This window comes from Watersipora subatra, unplaced genomic scaffold (genome assembly GCF_963576615.1).
Source record: "Watersipora subatra unplaced genomic scaffold, tzWatSuba1.1 SCAFFOLD_107, whole genome shotgun sequence".
Classification (NCBI taxonomy): domain Eukaryota; kingdom Metazoa; phylum Bryozoa; class Gymnolaemata; order Cheilostomatida; family Watersiporidae; genus Watersipora; species Watersipora subatra.
In genome coordinates this window covers 131,699-149,917 of record NW_027045334.1, presented here as the reverse complement: position 1 = coordinate 149,917, position 18,219 = coordinate 131,699, and the positions used below count along the sequence as shown (strand labels likewise).

General features: G+C 37.6%; 1 long non-coding RNA gene across 1 annotated transcript; it reads right to left on the bottom strand.

The window, feature by feature from the left end:
* Positions 1-3,600: 3,600 nt before the first annotated feature.
* LOC137410175 (uncharacterized) lies at positions 3,601-6,522 on the bottom strand. The gene is made up of 3 exons (XR_010981010.1): positions 6,376-6,522; positions 5,157-5,333; positions 3,601-3,699 (listed from the first exon to the last, which is right to left on the bottom strand). It is a non-coding gene; the product is annotated as an uncharacterized lncRNA (long non-coding RNA).
* Between the last annotated feature and the right edge of the window lie 11,697 nt (positions 6,523-18,219).

The window sequence follows — 18,219 nt, the reverse complement described above, 5'->3', positions numbered from 1 at the left end:
AGCTGTGCACAGAAATACACAAGCTCACACGCAGAGACACACACAGAAACACACTTGGGCGATTAAACAGACACACACTTGCACACACACATAGTCAGACTCACATACGGTCACGCACACACAGTCATGCGCAAACACGCTTGCACACACCAAACTCCCACCAACATGCATGCACAAACAAACACACTTATGTAACAGGATACATGTATGTACCACTAAATGCATCGGATTTGATTCGTTTATCAATCGCCAAATGTTCTATTGATAGTTCACCGTAGCAGCTTGATAACGGTCCCAAATAGTGACAGTTTGATAGTTCCAACTGTACCTTCAACCTTCGAGTTGAAAGGCCGTCCTTGAAGATTATGGTAACATCTTGACAAACTTGAAAATCTTGTTGTTTTTGAACAAAATTCACCTTGGCGTACCTGCAACATTTGGAGCAAATTTTGAAAAAAAATAATGATAATTCCGATGACAGTCACCCAGACACAGACAGACACACATTCAAAAACCTGCTAACAACTGCGAAGACACATACACATAGCACGAGGACAGGTGCGCAGACTTGCATAGACACACGCATAGGTGTTCACACATACAAACAAAACGCATACACATCCAGGCGCACACACACACACGCATAGAAACACATGGATACACACATGTATACACACATGCACACACACACACGCACACATACGTGTATGCAAACACACATTAAATGGTTTTAAATGTATGTTTTACTTTCAGGTATAAAACTTGTTTATAAAGTGCACTGTAACTTCTTGACAGATTAAAACAGCTTGGCGTGATAGAATAAAGTTCCCCACATTAAACCTCGCGATATTGCGCCATTTGAAAAAATGTTTGCAGAACATTGATGGTAATTCTAATAATAGCCACGCAGACACAGAGACGGACAAATACATTCATATACTTGCTCAGAACAGACACAGACATGAACGCGCAAAGACATACACACAGACACAGACAGCGACACACACACACACACGCGTGCAAACACACCCAAACCCAGATACACAAACATACAAAGATGTACAGACACAGCTGTGCACAGAAATACACAAACTCACATGCAGAGACCCACACAGAAACACACTCAGGCGATCAAACAGACACACTTGCACGCACGCATAGCCGCACACACATACAGTCACACACACGCAGTCTTGCGCAAACACACTTGCACACACCAAACTCTCACCAACACGCATGCACATACACACGCGCTTATGTAACCAGATACATGTATGTACCACTAAATGCATCGGATTTGATTCGTTTATCAATCGCCAAATGTTCTTTTGAGAGTTCACTGTGACAGCTTGATAACGGTCCAAAATAGGAACAGTTTGATAGTTCCAACTGTACCTTCAACCTTCGAGTGAGAAGCCGTCCTTGAAGATTATAGTAACCTCTTGACACACTTTGAAATTCTTGTTGTTAATGAACAAAATTCACCTTGGCGTACCTGCAACATTTGGAGCAAAGTTTTAAGAAAAATAATGATAATTCTGATGACAGTCATGCAGACACGGACAGACACACATCCAAAAGAATGCTAACAACTGTGAAGACACATATGCATAGCACGAGGACAGATGCGCAGACTTGCATAGACACACACATGCATGTTCACACATACAAACAAAACTCATACACATACAGGCGCGCACACACACACACACACACACGTGGACACACATGCATACACGCATGCACACACACAGGTCTTCAAACACACATTAAATAGTGTTAAATGTATCTTTTACTTGCACGTATAAAACTTGTTTTTAAAGTGCGCGGTAACCTCTTGACAGATTAAAACAGCTTGGCGTGATTGAATAAAGTTCCCCATATTAAATCTCGTGATATTGCACCATTTGGAAAAATGTTTCCAGAGCTTTGATGGTAACTCTAATAATAGTCACGCAGACACAGAGACGGACAAATACATTCATATACTTGCTCAGAACAGACACCTGCCATAAACGTGCAAAGGCATACACACAGACACGGACAGCGACACACAAACACACACACACACACGCGCAAACACACCCAAACTCAGATACACAAGCATAGAAAAATGTACAGACACGGCTGTGCACAGAAATACACAAACTCACACGCAGAGACACACACAGAAACACACTTGGGCGATTAAACGAACACACACTTGCACACACACATAGTCAGACATACGGTCACGCATAGCAGTCATGCGCAAACACGCTTGCACACACCAAACTCCCACCAACATGCATGCACATACAAACACACTTATGTAACCGGATACATGAATGTACAAGTAAATGCAACGGATTTGATTCGTTTACCAATCAATGTTCTATTGAGAGTTCACAATAGCAGCTTGAGAGAGGTCCCAAATATTGACAGCTTGATAGTTCCAACTGTACCTTCAAATTTCGAGTTAAAAAGCCGTCCTTGAAGATTTTAGTAACCTCTTGACAGACTTTGAAGATCTTGTTGTGATTCAACAAAATTAACCTTGGCAAACCTGCAATATTTGGAGCAAAGTTTGAAGAAAAATAATGATAATTCTGATGACAGTCATGCAGACACGGACAGACACACATCCAAAAGAATGCTAACAACTGCGAAGACACATATGCATAGCACGAGGACAGATGCGCAGACTTGCATAGACACACACATGCATGTTCACACATACAAACAAAACTCATACACATACAGGCGCGCGCACACACACACACACACACACGCACGCACGCACGCACACACACACGTGGACACACATGCATACACGCATGCACACACACAGGTCTTCAAACACACATTAAATAGTGTTAAATGTATCTTTTACTTGCACGTATAAAACTTGTTTTTAAAGTGCGCGGTAACCTCTTGACAGATTAAAACAGCTTGGCGTGATTGAATAAAGTTCCCCATATTAAATCTCGTGATATTGCACCATTTGGAAAAATGTTTCCAGAGCTTTGATGGTAACTCTAATAATAGTCACGCAGACACAGAGACGGACAAATACATTCACATACTTGCTCAGAACAGACACCTGCCATAAACGTGCAAAGGCATACACACAGACACGGACAGCGACACACACAAACACACACACACGCGCGCAAACACACCCAAACTCAGATACACAAGCATAGAAAAATGTACAGACACGGCTGTGCACAATGGTACAATGCTACGCGTACAATGGTTATGACACGACCCACAGCTGTAGCTTTCACTGCTATGGAAGCTACAAATACAATAGATATGACATGACCCACAGTTGTAACTTTCCTTGCAACGGAACCAACGAGTACAATAGGTATGACATAGTCCACAGTTGGAGAATTCATTGCAATGGAAGGTACTAGTACCATTAACTAGTCTGAAAACTGACCTATAGCTAGCAGGTTAACTAGTCCGAAAACTGACCTTTAGCAAGCAGGTTAACTAGTCTAAAAACTGACCTTTAGCGAGCAGGTTAACTAGTCTGAAAACTGACTTTTAGTGAGCAGGTTAATTAGTCTGAAAACACACCTATAGTGAACAGATTAACTAGTCTGAAAACTGACCTTTAGCAAGCAGGTTAACTAGTCTGTCGTGTTTAGCTGATGAATTGCTCGGTGCTGCCTTTTCAAGCCCGATGAACCTGCTGACCAGTGGGTATAGCTGAAAGAACAGAGACAATATTGACAGCAAAATAAGAACATAAAACCTTCTCAAACATCGTGTTTAAACATTCCCTACATCCATGATTTGTAATTTTTGCTCAATATACTGTACAGGTTGTAGTTATTGCTGGTAGGGCTAAAAACCTCCTCGCCAAGCAATGGTTTTGATAAATTTACCCTCATGGTAAAAATGTTGTTCAATTGTATCATTAGGCTATGTGTGATCAAAACTTCACTAAGGCCAAAGGTTGTATCTATCATTTAGCACAGCCAAAGTTAATGGAACTCATGCTATCTATACTAACTGTGTACATGGAATATTCAAGTACAGTTGATATAAGGTTGTCAAGGGGAACCGGCGTCCCAGTGATAAGTGAAAATTTGCTAAATAAAAGCTTATGTTTTAAAGTATATGTAAGAACCAAAATTTTAACACCAAAACACTTACACTGCTTTCTAAACATATTGTATTGATTTCTTATATAATAAGTAATTTGAAGTTATATTGATTGACCTACAGTTTATATTTCAACCCCAGTCCCAGTATTTAAAACCACAGAATACACTTACATAGTATGAACGTAGTTTGGACTTCATCTGACCTGAATATTCATACTTGTGTTAACTCGGTTCGTTGTGAGAAGGAAGTCACATGTTTATAATTCATGAGATTGATGTGTCTTATGTATTTTACTTTTTAAATGGTTTTTAATTAATTTTCTCTCGATTTTAACAAAAATTTTCTACTGTGAAGTACTGAATCCGTGAATGGTGAGCCAGGAAGTAGTGATGGATTACTGTATAGTTACAAATGTTAGTACTGAAGTGTAATTGTGCAAAGCAAGGAGTGTAAATGATAACCCAACTGACTAAGTAACCCCATGCAATAAGAACATGGAGAGCATGTAACTGTACAAAGCAAAGAGTGTACATGATAACCCTACTGACTAAGTAACCCCATGCATTAAGAACATGGAGAGCATGTAATTGTACAAAGCAAGGAGTGTAGATGATAACCCCACTGACTAAGTAACCCCATGCAATAAGAACATGGAGAGCATGTAATTGTGCAAAGCAAGGAGTGTAGATGGTAACCCCACTGACTAAGTAACCCCATGCAATAAGAACATGGAGAGCATGTAACTGTACAGAGCAAGGAGTGTAGATGATAACCCCACTGACTAAGTAACCCCATGCAATAAGAACATGGAAAGCATCTAACTGTACAAAGCAAGGAGTGAAGATGATAACCCTACTGACTAAGTAACCTCATGCAATAAGAACATGGAGATCATGTAACTGTACAAAGCAAGGAGTGTAGATGATAACCCCACTGACTAAGTAACCCCATGCAATAGGAACATGGAGAGCATGTAACTGTACAAAGCAAGGAGTGTAGATAATAACCCCACTGACTAAGTAACCCCATGCAATAAAACAACATGGAGAGCCGACCTCGTTAAAGCAGTTGATACGGGCGCTGGAAGGGTTCCAATTCTTGTAGGCCTGATCAGAGGAAATGGAGGGAAGAGTCAATAGAAAGCACAAGTTGTCATACTCCTTACTATCAGAACAAAGATGCTCTAACTCAGTGAGGCAGCTGACGACCTCGTCCAATGTGGAGTCATGGTTCTGTATGAACAAAATGAAAAAATAATGATTGCTAGCCAACCACAGGGATGATGATGGAATGACAGCCAAGGAAGACATTAGCCAATCACAGATGTCAGAAACAGACTGTGTTTAATCGAAAATACAAAAACTGAAGAAACTAAACATCCAAACAAAGTAGCATCAGAACTAAAAGTGTTTTTTTCAAGAAAACAGTGAGTCAATGAGTGACAACTTCATGGCACGTGTAGTTGTAACTATAATTATATGTATTCTCACATGTAATGGCCTGTCAAACACACTCACATGTAATGTGAGTGTCAGACAAACTCACATGTATTGGCCTGTCAGACACTCCCACATGTAATGGCCTGTCAGACACCCTCACATGTAATGGCCTGTCAGACACACTCACATGTAATGGCCTGTCAGACAAACTCACGTGTAATGGCCTGTCAGACACTCCCACGTGAAATGGCCTGTCAGACACTCTCACATGTAATGGCCTGTCAGACACACTCACATGTAATGGCCTGTCAGATACACTCACATGTAATGGCCTGTCAGGCACACTCACATGTAAAGGCCTGTCAGGCACACTCACATGTAATGGCCTGTCAGACACACTCACATGTAATGGCCTGTCAGATACACTCACATGTAATGGCCTGTCAGACACACTCACATGTAATGGCCTGTCAGACACACTCACATGTAATGGCCTGTCAGACACTCTCACATGTAATGGCCTGTCAGACACACTCACATGTAATGGCCTGTCAGACACTCTCACATGTAATGGCCTGTCAGACACACTCACATGTAATGGCCTGTCAGACACACTCACATGTAATGGCCTGTCAGATACTCTCACATGTAATGGCCTGTCAGACACTCTCACATGTAATGGCCTGTCAGATACTCTCACATGTAATGGCCTGTCAGACACTCTCACATGTAATAGCCTGTCAGACACACTACCCTGTAAAGACTTGTCAGACACTCTCAAATGTAATGACCTGTCAGATACTATCACATGTAATTACCTGTCAGGACAACTTACCTGTAACGGTCCAGGATCCAACTTTATGCAAAGGAGTTCCAGGAATTTATGCTTGTAAATGAGGTAAAGGCAGCGTTTTTGTCAAAGCCCTCCACCCCATGGAGCGGCAGAAGGAACTCAAGCACATCATCCCAGTGACCATCAAGAATCAGCTGCCGGAGAAAAAGTCCATCTTTTGAAAAAACACCTACAAATATCACAAATTAATATGAGAGCAGAATCAAAGCACCTGAGAATCAGAGCGTTTCCATGATTTGAATAGATTTGGAGTTGCTTCCACTCCAAATCACAAGAACAGACGAATCCAAACCTATTCCAGACCATTTCGCTTCGATAAATTTATGTGAGGGTATTTGTCTCTTGAAGGTGGGAGTACTATTCAGTATCACAGAAAGGCTGACTGCTGATGGATCGGATTTGATAATACTCAGCTAAGCTCTCCCCAGTAGAGGTAAAAAATATTTCAGCGTACTTCACACAGCCATGCGGGTATCGGCTACAAAAACATTCTACTGCTTCTCCATACCATTTCATCTGGACCTGTTACTTTCATATTAATATTTACATGCGAATGATGGGTTGCTCATATGAAGATGATGAAATAATTTCTTATTTTGATCTGGCGATTGGCTACTCATGAATTGAAAAGTGACCCTGATATGAAAAAAGTTAGAAAAACTCTAACAAGTTTTATTTTGAGGAATACATCGCTCATCTTGGAATGATCTAAATAGTGCAACTCCGAATTGATGAAATGGTAGGGCAATTCCTAACCCATTCAAAGCATGAAAACACAGAAGAATCGTGAATGAGACATCTCATTCCTGTTCAAAGAGATGGTCACCTAGACGATGTATGAAAAATCAGTAAGAATAAAAACAACCTCCTTAGTTATGCGAAAGATTTACACTAACATAGTCAAACATAGGACATAAAAGGTTAACTTGTTCTGATAATTTCTTAAAAACTAAATAAACTGAAGTATTGTTACAACTTTTCTTTCCCACAAATCAACTTACTAGTGGTACGTCTACTAGTATGCGCATGAAAGTTCAACATGAATTTCATAATTAGAAATTCCCTGTCATACAGCCCACGACCAAAATGATATTGGAAAAAAGAAAGGGTACTGATGGTTGAGAAATGCAATATTGGCAATCAAATGGCACTGCAGTGCAATTATAGGTAACTGCAATGGTAGCTGTAATGTACTGGGCATTATTATGTACAACAGACAACAACAATAAAAGGAAAATATTATATATCTCTCTCCTCTGCAATAGGAGAAATGCAATATTAGAAGTAAAATGCACTGATATTATTAGAATAACCAATATTATTAATATAATAATACAGTAATAATAGAAAACCAATGCACGATTTCGTTTACATTTCAAAATGTCATAGCAACCAATATCAAGAAGTTGTGATATTTATTTAGATTTTTAGAATATCTATTTAACAAAATTATTTAGAAAAAATAATAACAGTAACATACTGCCCAACATCGGTCACTATATACTTCGATCTTGTAAATTCGAATGATTATTCTTATAATTAAATCTTTTAAAATCGAATAATTATTTTTATAATTAAATATTGTAATAATCTTATAAGAATCGTTAGAGAAATATCATTGTCATTTCATTTACTTTCACTGCTTCGAACATCAGTTGGAATACCAAAGTAATCATTATAAGTGTCCAAAATGTCGGTTACTTTGAAATCGGCAAAAAAACTATTACTTTTCAGTACTTCTACGTTAGTTACAGAAACCTTCAGCAATTGGACAATGCCATAGACTGGTGAAATGTGCACGTTTTTCTCGTAAAATGCACACGACTTAATAGTTCTACTCTCTATCGCGCGGCCTTGTCGGCGTTTCGTTGTCCGGTCTTAACTTTGATGAAAAAAAGCCTGTCAAAGTTTTAATGACGATTTTAGGCTAAATTAATCTGTCCATTTATGTATAATCCGATCAGATGGGTTAGTTGTAGGATATTGTCTACAAATTTCAAAGACTTGGCAATATATTTAAAAAGGTTTATATGTGTTTTGTATCGTTATTATACTTAAACGACTCCATTGAAAAATGGTTAAATTTGTTGATGAGATTTCGGTACAAAGGTTTGCGACGGCTGTTCATAAATAATTTTCGTGAGTTGTGTGCACATACGCATTTATCATAAAGCTCTCAAACAATCGCTTCGCTCGTGGTTGGTCGTGGGATAAGTGGTATTGATACAGTGGCTAGGTTGCCTTCCGCACAATGTGCAGTGCTAGATGTTATGAGAGTGTTGCTAATGTGTATTTCGCAGTGCAAGGTGTAGTAGGAATGTTAGTAGTACACCATACATACATCCTAAGCACAATTTTTGTGAAAACTCATCACAAAATCAAATATTAAGTTGACTTTGACACAACCACAGCACGATGGCGAGATGTGAATGCTGTCAAAGTTGAGTACGAGTGGGCAAACAAATTGATCACAATTAGCTATATGGTTGAAATGCAAAAATCTATTTCGTTTTTAACATATTATGTTATAGAGAATACAACACAAAAACCTCAATTGCATCGATCAGAATTGTGATAATGCCAGACTGACTTCCTATTATGAAAGGATGTGAGAGTAGGAGTATCCTACATGAACTGGCTAAACACAGTATGTGAAAAATGGTACACAATGCAGTATAGAGGCTTGGAAAGTCAGGATTGTCAGCTGGTCCACAGTATCAACTTCATACTAATCAGCAGTTGCAGTACACAAGCAGTTTCATGTTATGAAGAATGTGCATTCAGAGCATGCGTGCGTGAAGTGGTGCCTGTCAGGTAATGCTTCATAAAAGTGAATGCCCAATATATAGCAATGGGCAATGTGAAACAGGAGCACAGTAGCAGTGGATGTCTACTGTGAATTAGAAAGTTGTAATGTATTGCAAAATTATTGCGTACTGCACTTCGTTGACGCAGTTCCGTTCTAATGCATCGTAACCCTGTACTCTGGTGTACAAGAGAGTTTGTGATAAATTTCCTTCTCACACTGTGATGTACGATAAACTGGGTTGACAAAACTACCTTTCAACCTCAAGAGAAGAATGCACCACATTTTCTTTTCTCATCCAAGGCTAGCTAATCGCTTGGTGCACATCAAGGATATTCCAGAAAAAGTATTTTTTCCACATGACAGGACAAGCAGGTGCCCAAGTGTTCTATGTACCCTGTTTAATTTATAGATATAATTTAAATAATGTGTGACCATGTTCTATGAGCTTGGCATCTAACCAAGCTAATCTTACATTTAACTAAAAAGTTGTTTAAGTTACTGCATTATTGTACAACATCGTCTAAGTGACCGTCTCTTCGCGCAGGAATGAGAGATCTCGTAGATCTCAGGTGTTGCATGAGAAGTAAGAAGAGTTGGCTAGCCATTTAAAAAATCTAGACAACAGATTTTAAGGTTTATCTACTGAAAAAGTATGTGAACTAGCTTACAAATACAGCATGGCTAATGACTTGAGTATTCCACCAAGCTGGTCAAGAAACAAGAAAGCAGGTGAGCCGGTGTTTAAAGTGTAGCAACATGTGTCTACTTGGATTAGATCTACGCTAAAAACATCCAAAGTAACTGTGACTAAGAACAAGACAAGAAAAACTAAGAAAAAAGAGCAAACAGATTCTTCATCAGAGGAAGAAGAGTTAGGCTAATAATTATTGTGTTCTGATGAAGAAAGTCCAGATAAAGATGAAAGTAAAGATGTACCTCCTACTAGGGACAATATTAACATCAATAATCATGTTTTAGTTTGGTACGGAATTGGCTAAGGTTGACTTGCAACAAAATTCACATTACAGTTATTTGGTATCAAAAGACCGTATCAAATATAGATGATCGCTACTTTACAGTTTTGTTTCGACTTGAACTAATCATCTAGTCGTAATCTGATCATGTGACCCATACTTCGTGAATAATTTTTGCAACATATTTTGATTATCACAGGTGACCAACAGGCTCGTCATGTTTACCAGACAATGATATGTACTCCTTCGAGCTAAGGTTAAAAAATTAAATAAATTCTCACGGTAGGTTATAAGTTATCAGTGCTGAAAGTGACAGCATTACAATGACGATGAAATAGACATGTGAGGACAATAGACATGGTTTCATTGAATGCATGAAGTATATTTGTGAAAATATTTCGACGAATGAGGTTGCGTGAAAGTGTAAACAGAAGCCATCTGGTACAACTACGTCCCATTTGAGCCGTTTTGGAAAGAGATTCTAATTTATGGCGGTCTCGTAATGACCGCGATTAACTGTTCGATTTTGAGCTTTTAAGAGTTTGTAAATCCATTTCCACCTATTTTGGAACTACAACACAGCAGAGTAAGACATGGTGAATGTTTTGATAGCAAATAACTGTAATGTGAATTTTGTTGCAAGTCAATCTTTAATGTTTATTATGCAGGAAGAGTCATGAAATGTAATGAAAACTCAGTTACCATCAGTTTCATAAGAAAAGCTGGAAACTGCTTTGTTTATCCAGAGGAGGAAGACGTGTATGATGTTGACTTTGAATCTATAGTTATATTTTTAGGGCAGCCAGTAAACACTGGTGGGACTCTGAGGGTTAGAAATCGAACTACATTCAGAGTAGATTTATCTGCTTACACTGTAAGATAAACTATTCTCAATAACACTGCTGATAGAGACTGTAGGCGACACACTTTTTACTACATTATTTCACGATAATGCTCATACGACTTGCTCCCACATTTTATGTTATCAACTATGTATAATTAGTTTACCATGTTCTGTCTTAGTCATAAGTCAAATTTAGTTAGACAATTGTCACACTCAATGTTTTAAAACAGTTAAAAGATATCAAATATATATTATGTGCAATCAAATCACATATTTATTGCTATGTCTCACTTTGCCCCATTGGGTGGCTCACCTTGCCTCGGTAGTGGAGCAAAGTGAGCCAGGTGTAAAATGTTGCAAAAACAATAAAATCTCGCGATTGATCCAAAGTGAATCATTACCATTCAAATACAATAATAACATGTTAAATTTTTATAGACCAAGTTTAAGCTCAATTCAAGCAGTCACTTATATTTTATTTGAGAAACAAACCAAAATTGGCTTACTGTGCCCCGTCTTTCCCTACAAAACGATAGTGATGAGTGATTACGTTATCTCACGGTGCACAAGACCAAAAACTGTACTAGTTATTGTGTAATAAGCCAAAACGGTCAAATGGTGTAGATGTTGGAGTGTCTGTCTACTGAGCTAAATGTGGCGAGTTCAAATCCCACCTGGTGAAATCCTTTTTTCATAATCTACCTGTCTCTTCAGACAGCCAGACAGGGCTTTGATCATACCGCATTAAGATTATACGGCATACAATTATTATACAATATTATGTAATTATCATACAAGTATTATATAATATTGTGTAATTATCATACAATTATTGTACAATATTATTTATATATTATATAATATTGTGTAATTATCATACAACTATTATATAATATTATTCAATTATCATACAACTATTATATAATATTATTCAATTATCATACAATTATTATATAATAGTTACATTATTATACAATTATTACATAATATTACTCAATTATCATACGACTATTACAAAATAATGTAATTATCGTACAATTATTATATAATATTATGTAATTATCATATAATTATTATATAATACTATGCGATTATCATACAATTATTATATAATATTATGTCATTATCATACAATTATTATATAATACTATGTAAATATCATACAATTATTATATAATTACCACACTGTAATAGCGCGAAGGTCAGAAAAGAATACTATTACTTGAATTTTAACTTAGTTTTCAGCAAACTTGTTGGTGGAAGGTCTGACGGAGAGACAAGCCTATGAATGGTTTTAGACATGGTTTATGACAACGAGGTATCCCTTTCAACCAGAACCATATTCAGGACATACCATTAATGATTCCCGACTCTCTCTCTCTCCAAGCATATGAGGGCAATATCAACCTGTTTATTTGCTAGGTACTCCTCTATTATCTTGATGATTTCTTTGTCGCCGAGCTCAACCGTATGAGAGAGTGTCATGATGGGGGAAGATTAAACTCTCACGAATCGGAAAATTAAAAAATTAGCGCTGTTTCTACATCGAGGCAGCACCATCCTGTAGAGATAGAAGTAACAGTCTGTGTAATAATTTAGTGAGAAGACACTCAGACTTTAGAAAGTCAAGGTAGAAACACTGAAGAAAGATTGTCAGAGGTCAATAACACCTAGGAAAAAATGTTTTTAAATATTTCAGTGTCTTTGGCTGTCATTCATACTCTGTGTAAAACTGCTAGTAGCTTGACTTCACCAACTTACACGTGGTTTGTGCGTATATTTTTTTATATGGCTGTTGAATGCAAGAAATATAAGAATTTCTCAAACTAAAACATGTAGACTATTACAATCAACAAGCAACAGACATATCTTTCAAAATAGGAGGTAGATGCTACCTATTCAGACTTGAGATTGGCAAAAATTGTAGCCGAGCCCTTTCAAGTCAGTACCTGAGCCTGTTTCATACTTTGTATCGAACAGATGTCACAGCAAACATAGTACCGTGTATCAAGCCCTTTGCAAAACCAAGCTGAGTTTCAGTAAAGCGATTAAAACTTGTACATGAAAATTTTTCACCCTCGTACATCGTACAGAACTAACGCAAAGGAGATACCAGATATAGAGGAAAACACTGATTCTGGAATGTGAGAGAATGACCACTATATAGAGTGAATAGAAGATATGAGCTACGAGATCGTACAACAAAAGCGGATGACAAATTATATTTATGATGATGAGAGAGAGTACGAATAAAAATAGCTTACAGCGCCCAGCTTAACATGAATATATATATCAAAACATAAAACAATCAAAAAACTTAATAACATAAAACCTACAAAAAGAATGTTTGGATCCTTAATAATTATAAGCAACTTACATGAAATAATAAGCAAATATATAAATAATTATACTCAATACAGTTGACTATCGCAATGATACAGCAACCACAATATATTTCCTGAATGACCTTCTAATAACTTAATGTAAATTATGTAAATTTACATATACATATATACATGTACTTTACAGCTTGATCTTATGGCATATATACAGCTAGATAAACGACTATGAATATACGGATTCCGAATAATTATAAGCAACTTACATGAATTAATAAGCAAATATATATATATATATAATTATATTCAATATGGTTGACTATCGCAATGATACAGCAACCACAATATATTTCCCGAATGACCTTCTAATAACTTTACATATACATATATACATGTACTTTACAGCTTGATGCTATGGCATATACAAGGCTAGATATTTAAAAGTGACTATGAATATACGGATTCCGAATGATTATAGGCAACTTACATGAAAGGACAAACAAGCCAGTATGCAATCCAGCTAAATACTGTTAAGATGAAATGATTCAACTCCAGCACCATGGTGACCATTGCACGAGTATATAACTATAGAAACCTACGAAAATACGATTATGAACCCCGGGGTGACTAGATCACAACTGATAGAGGGATAATTGACATTCCTCAAACTGGGACAAATTTGCCAAACGATGGAAAGCCATCCAATAACTGTCGCACAATAAGACTAGCTACTAACTAGCCGCGACGAGACACTGCATTAAGAGACCGCCACACAAAATGTACTCAGCGGAAAAACCAAAAACATGACACAGAGGCGTGTAACCAATGTTATTGAACTGAGATGAGGATCACTGCTGGGAAAAACTGATAAAGACCGAGGGCTACGCACAAAGCAACCAATAAATGGCAGATTATTAGGACGGATTCGGCATGAATATTTAAGCTAGGGTCTGGCTTCACCTGACGGCTAATATGTGTCAGGGTTTAAAACGATATTTGACCAATCAGCAAATATGAAAACCTAGAGCAATTGCTATGCTGCCGGAAATATCAAGTATGGGATTTGTCCAACCATCACAGCTGACGCGATGTGAATGTATGGGACATCAATTGGATTGGGAATTATCTGGCCATTGTAATGAAGAGCTTAGGAATGAAAACATAAAATTCCAACTAAATAATGGATATTAGTTATCAACACCACTTAATATAAAAGAGAGTAACTGGCTACAACAAATACTAACAGGTATTCAACGAAGTCAGCAACTCTACAGAGTGTCAAGCACAAGGAGAGGGATATCAACAATATAACAGGAGGCAGCCAGAATTAGGACTGTTGAAACATTGTAGCAGTCAGCATACACCAGATCAGCAACAAATAACATCTGTCAATTTATTTTAGCTTCAATTATATTAAGTTTATATGTTTTTCTGCCCTGTACTTCAGTCTCTTACAGCTAGGAGCCTTAACTGTCAAAAAAAGAGTCAGCGGACCTGTTGGTTTTATAGATGTCTCCATTGGAATAAGCAATGTTCATGATGTGCGACGAGGTGCTTAGGCTATACTCTGAATGTTGTTTGGGTTATAGTGTATAGCACATGATGAGACCAAAAAAGAAATACTTAATTGGACCAGGTAAGTTATTAAGTACATCAGTTGATGCTAATGAGTACATCTTTTTGAAATTTCGCAGGAAGGTTGTTAAAGACTCAGGAATTGTCATACATTGTTCTTTCGCAGGTGAAGACTCAATGTCAAATATGCTCAGTTGAAGTTGGAAGTGCAAATTATTTGTGTCAATACTTGATGATTCAGAGTTTATTTATCCAAGCTTACGGAAGAGCTCACAAATGTTTCATGGGTTGGTCAGTCAGTCAAGCCAGACTGGCAACATAAGGTTAATATATCTGAGTTTAATAAACTGTTGTTCTTGGGTAAAAGATTAATAGTGCTTTAGGTCAAACAAGCTGAAATAATCAGTCAGCGACATCAAAGTCTCCAAGGCATCACAAAAACCAAGCAACACGCAATACCTGCATTGTTTCGGCCTGGCATAAACATGCAAATTGAAGCCTGCATCAGCTCATGCTTAGTTTGCAAGCAACATGATACAGCACAATGCCATGCTCCTTTGACTTCCAGCGAAATACCTGATCATCCCTGGCAGATAATAGGCAGTGACATATTTCACTCACAAGTCACTCAATGTCTACTAAATATAGACTACTATTTGAAATGGGTCAATGTGTCAAAACCAGAAGACTTGACCACGAAGACAATAATTACTGAATTTACTAAAAATTTAGCAGATTTTGGCCGAGTTGGCGTAATTCAGTCAGATAATGGCCTTCAGTACAACTCAACTGAATTCAAAACTTTCATGAAGCACATAGACATCACTCACAAAAATTTCTTGCCCAAGGTTATTCAAGGTTGAATGAACTGGTTGAGGGAGCCATACAGACAGTGAAGAAAACAATGATTAAAGCTGCAGAAGATGGACAATGCATTTTGCATGTCCTACAGATGCTGCAAAACACACCCATTGATACAGATTTGCTATCCCCTGCACAATCCTCACAAAGCAAAACCCTTTATGATGAGATCCCAATAAAGCGATGATGTCCGTGCCCTAGAGCATATGATCAGAAAGACATACATACCGAACTTATAAACGAAACAGAAAAGATGAAAATGCAACAAGATGGCAAAACTTTCCATGAGAAGACTGCTAAAGACTAGTCAACCAGTACGATTAAGATATTTGCAAAGTAAGTGGGAAAAGGCAACATTGGTAAGTCATGATACATCCACTCAGTCATACAACATAGAGAATGATGTTACTGGAATAATGATCAAATGAAATAGAGAGCAGTTGCGACCAGATTCAACTGAAGGGTTAGTAGAGCAAAGTTGAGAAAGCGAAGTAGCGCAAAGCCATAAACCAGATCGTGGTAAGTAATCATGCCATTCAACTCCCAAAGTTGTTTCAAAATCCAACACGACTCTCTCCTACAGAGACATAGCTATGGGCAATTCCTCTACCAGCAAAGCAACGCTAGGTGCAGACTTTGAAAAGTTTTAAGAGTCAAATTTATGAGTGCCATTAACTAGGTCAGGCAAAATTGTGGGAAAGCTGCTTAGGTTTAAAGACTAAATTCTTCCAAACATAAACCTGTCAAAAGGTTTTAGTTTGATTTTGATTTCTAACTGGTAGTTTCAATAATCATCCTTTTAGTTATTTCGTCGTTGTTTCTGTTTAGTACTAGTAATCATTTAGTACTACTAGTACCTACTAGTACTCATATAGTTTTTCGTACCCCCAACTTGGTTAGTTTATTGAGTGTTATATAAATAGTCATGTCTGGCTTTAATTTTTTGCTACGTAGGTTTCATATGTTTAATACTCATACTTGCTTAGCTTTTCTGCTTGATTTCTTTTTTGTTTAAAGAAAGAGTGATGTTATGTCATTTCGTTTAGTTTCGAGGATTTTCGGTCGAAAAACGTATTTTTCCAGCAGCCATTGTTTTTATACTAGGCCTATAAAATATAATCATACACTTTGAACCAATTAATCTAGCCATAACTTGGCACTTACAATAGCTTAACACCTTTTTATGTGTGGTTGTGGAGAAATTATGTTATGCATAACTAATCTGAATCCACACACAACATCAGTGTTGAATTTGCTTGTCATATTATTCTATTTTGACTATGTTTAGTTTGTGCACTTTTACTTAGCTTGTGGGTGCTAATTTGATTATTACTGGTTCAGGTATAGTGAAGGTGTTAAGCTATCGTAAGTAATGCTGATATTTACCAGTACAAGTTACTTCTTTATTCTATAAGTCAAACAATTAAAATACACAACTAACAAAATTCTAAAACAATAACATTAATGACAAAACAATTAGAAGAGCTAATAAAAATTACATCCTTACTCGAACGGTCGTCTGTGTTTGCTTGGCTCGGTCCATGCGGCTGCGAGTTTCGATAGTCAAACGAGAGTCGTGAGAGGTCATAGGTAGAGAGTGTCGACAGTTGAGATAGTGGCGTAGAGGAGGCTCAGCTGGTGGAGGAGAAGGAGGCTCCATTGGTAGAGAAAAGAGAAAGGCTCCTCAGCAGGCAGATGGGAAAGCGTCCAATGGGGCCCTCGGGAAGAGAGAGAGCCAGAACTCAAGCTAGAGCCGGAGATAGAGATGGGGATAGAGGAGGTGCTGAGTCATTGGAGCTGTTCTCTTTTATAGATGTCTGGCATGTAGGATGGTTAGCCTGTGGGTGTAGGTAGAGTGTTAAGGTTCGATGCTTTCTGTCAGGCGTGTGAAGATATCTTGTTTGCCTAAGTCTTCAGCTGGTGCATGTGATGTTGACATGTAGGGTGGAGCTCGTGACTTACTCCTGGTATCTAGGTCATGTTTGACAGAAGTGGCAGATCTATATGTGACTCATTTGACTCGTCTCTAATGTTTTTATGGTGGCCTTTTGATGATAGTGGTTGGTAGGTCTAACTGCTTCGGTTTCTCTTTGGCATGTTCTCTATCTAGTGTTGACGCAATTTCTATGATTGATTTCTTCCAATTCTGAAGTTCATAATTTTCAATTGACATTTTCTAATTATCGAATCTTTTAATGTCCTTTGGCGTCTTGCTGCTTGAACGTATTATATGCTTATCCTGTGGTCTGGCTACATTCCCTATCGGTATCTTGTTTTCACAGTATTTCCATACAACAACCTTCTCTAGTACTTGAACCAGTAATGATCAATTCAGTTCCCACAAGCTAAGCAAAAGTGTGTAAACTGAATAATATAGTCAAAATAGATTAAAATGACAAAGCACATTCAACACTGATGTCGTGT